This window comes from Anser brachyrhynchus, assembly GCF_964034855.1.
Source record: "Anser brachyrhynchus genome assembly, chromosome: 1".
NCBI classification, from domain to species: domain Eukaryota; kingdom Metazoa; phylum Chordata; class Aves; order Anseriformes; family Anatidae; genus Anser; species Anser brachyrhynchus.
Window position 1 is genome coordinate 41,674,516 of NC_137694.1, and position 3,638 is coordinate 41,678,153.

Below are 3,638 nucleotides of genomic sequence, written 5' to 3' on the forward strand. Positions count from 1 at the left end.
AGATGTTCAAAGTTACTGAGATGACTCAGTCCTATTTACATCAATGGGAGGTAGGTGCTTAAGTACCTTTGCAGATTTTGCCGCTTGGATGTAAGAGTGCTTTACATGTCTGAGTCTGGATCAATGTGCCTGTACACAGGCATGTAATTATCCTTCCCTAAGGAATCTGTGTACTTCATCCCATGTGTATTCAATGGATTCCTTTGGGCTAAATTTTAAGCTGCATTTAGATTTCTGGCTTCTAGTACTTTAAGGGATATTAGATGCCAAAAGATTTTTGAAACCTTTATCTAATTGTTGTTCTGTTTCAATCTGGATTGCAGCATGTCTCAGAGATAAATGATCAATGCAGGTAACTGAGCAATGTAGTTAACATGTTGGGAGCGGGCAAGCTGCAACAATACCAAATTCTACATGAGCTCCTTTGCTTTACAAAATATGTTAGCCCATAAACAGACACATACTGCACTGGATCACCTACAGCTGCTGAAGTCTTTTTTGGAAGAGATTTCAGTGTTTACTTTGTTTCTCATATTGCTTATGCACTACTGTGGTGAATGTGATGTAAATATCAAAGTATTACACAATTAGTAGAATCACTCACAAATCAGTTTTATGCCATTGTAAATGGAAATAATTATTTGTCACTTCTGGGGTAGCTAAAATATTGGCTGAGTATTTTTAGCTCTTATTCTGGCTAAAATGAAGAGGGCAAACACCATCTGTACCTGAATCACCAAGGATGTGTTAACAACCTAAAATGGTGGAGATTTGTCCTGAAAAACTAGAAATGTGATCAAGAGAGGAAACTATTACTGTTTCATTAAGGAAGACTATTAGGTGTTCTGAACAAAGACTTTTCTATTTCAGGAACCAAAAAAAATGCCCCAACACCACAGGAGGGACCTAAAATCCAAAGTCATATTAAAAATGAAGAATTGATGCTGCTCCAGAATTTCTTACTAAGGAAAAAATTGATATAAAACATGAAACTCAGCCTTGCTAAAGACAATAAAAATATATCAGAGGGTACATATCAGAGGGTACAGATTCTGCATATATTTACGCATAAGCTTAACTTAATGTAAGTGAAAAGTCCTGTTGGGTTTAATGGGTTTGCAAATGGGTTTTACTCTGCTAGATCGTACATGCTTGAAGTACTGGGTAGAACAAATTCCTGTTCTTGGAAAAGAGCTAATGAAAGCAATATCAAGTAATACTCTGGAGAATCACTCAGACTATGTATGTGAGTGAGTGTACAAAGACTTGTAGGATAAGGACATGGAAAAGTAAATGATGTGGCTCTCCAGTATCTCTATGTAAACTCAATTTATATGTGAAGTTTTTTGTTTCTGTTGGCCCTTCACAAAACCTTGCTTTGTTTTAGATAGGTTTTTGAGTGTATTTGTTTTGGTTTTAGGGGCAGTAGTTGAAAGTGGAGAAAATGTAATTGTCTTTTCTTTTTTGCTTAACATTTTAAGTATACAAAATAAAAACCATAATTACTCAGATGGCTAATTGCGTATTTTTTCTGGCTCATTGTTGTTATCAGTGGACAGTAATTTGTTGTCATAGATGGTCTGTTGGGAAAGAGATTTAGTCTAGTCCAGTGATGATAGGACAGATGGGAAACTTTGAATTACTGAATTACTTCAGAGCACATTTCTTGACTTGCTTAAAGCTTCTGTACTTGTTTCCCCATTCCATAGAACAGCAAATAATTCTACTTGGGTAAAATAGGTGAAAAGTTGTCCGTTAGTAGAGCCTGTTTTTTACTCCTGATGTTTATCTCACAGTGGAGTTGTTGCAACAATCATAATGTACTTTAAAGGCCTCCTTTTTAATAGAAAGTGTGATATAATTTCTGTATATTAATTGGAATAGCTGTTGTACAGAGAACTTCATACTTTGAACATTTTACATGACAATGTTTAATTGTTGCAGATGAGGGATTTTCTTCCGTGGGCCGTGGTTTCTTGAGGTGGCCTCCAATGTGCTACCAGTAAGTCTACAATATACTTCTAGGTGGTCCATAAAGATGCCTTCCATGTTAAGAAAGGAGCAGTGTTCAAATCTCTTTTTGGCTCCATTTGTGATGTCTTAAATTCCAAAAACATTTTGGGCTAATTTTTTTTTAAAATATGAATATTTCTTCACCTTGCTTCAGTAGCTTTATTGGTCTTAGAACATGAGGGCTAGCTTGAGGGTCCCTGCACGTCTTATTTCATATTTTAAAGCTGTTGGTGGGACCTAAGTAGAGACTGCATCTTACACTGACCTTCTGTGCTACAGTGAATTTCACCCTAAATGCCTATTTTGGAATGAACAGCTTCTATTTCCTCAAAACAAAACCAAGTTGTTTCTGATCTGTTGAAACCCAATAAAAGCATCCAAAACCATTCAGTTATGTTTGTTTTGGGTTTTGAAGAAAGCCTTCCTCCCTGCTGGGTTCATACTGCAATTTATTTTATACGGACTTTTTACATTAGGGAGAAGGAAGGGGATGTGGAAGGGGTAGATAACCATGTTAATTCAGAAGCAACTCTTTTTAGAAAAGAATTGAATTCCATTTTCCATAATTAGCAAGGTTTCTAAACTGCTGACAGGGCTGCACTGCTGCTTATTATGAATCAAAGCTGGACATGGGCAAAGTTTGGCTGAAATCTTGCCAGGAGGGTTTTGAAAGGAGAACTATATTTTATGTTCAAATGTTATATTTTTATCTTAATTTTCTGTCCCTTTTGACTACTATTATGAGATTAAAGTTAGATGGATAAAGTCATTTGAGAAGCTGGGTTAAAGTTAAATTGCCTGAGTCAGTTCAAACAACCAGAAACAAAGCTGCACTCTTCCTGGGTTTTAAGGATTACTTTTGATGGCTAAAATGGTCTTTTGTGACACTGAGATGAAGCAATGTTACATGATAGCACTCAGTCTTGATTCTCCTCATTTACTGGAGTAGTCCTCTTTTCTACCAGCTGTTGCTATCATCAATTCATTGTTTTCAGTTTTGCTCTCACAATCTCCTTTCATAAAAGAAATCTCAAACTGATCCTTCTGGGCATTTCAGTGGTATCAAGATATCTAATAATTTAATTGGAGTCATAATAGGGAATGTTTTTCTGTAGTCTGGCTGAGTAAATATGATAATAAACAGAATTGCTGTAACCATATGGAGCTGCTGTCAGTCGGGCTTGGCATATGGTGGCCTAGGGTGACGTGTGCGTGATTTTTATCTGAATGCTAGTGGTAGCAGTAGCAAATAAACATCTGGCAGTCTTCAAAGCTTTGGTCTGCTCTTTGCTCTGCGTTTTCACATCATGTTCCTGCAGTTTGAAGACTGAGGTAATTTGTTTTCTATTCTGTAGAAACATGTTTCTGTTTCATCAAGAATTGTTTCTAGCATTGCTCAGGTGTTCAGTCAATATTATAAATGTATTTTTATTCCTATTTAAGTTGTATAGACAGGAACATTTCAGGCTGTGTCATAAATAAATGTACAGGAGACATGGATGCCTTTACTGAATATCTGAGAAAATGCTGCAGTCTTTACATGCAGAAGTGTCCTCCAGTCTTTTCATCAGTTCAACAGAAGTGTTTCAAGTGGGTGAAGGTATAATAAAAAAGTTCATTTACAG

General features: G+C 36.3%; 1 protein-coding gene across 38 annotated transcripts in view; it reads left to right on the forward strand.

The window, feature by feature from the left end:
- NAV3 (neuron navigator 3) overlaps nucleotides 1-3,638 on the forward strand; it is a 555,833-nt gene that overhangs the window by 248,265 nt on the left and 303,930 nt on the right. The gene's annotated exons all lie outside the window — the stretch shown is intronic.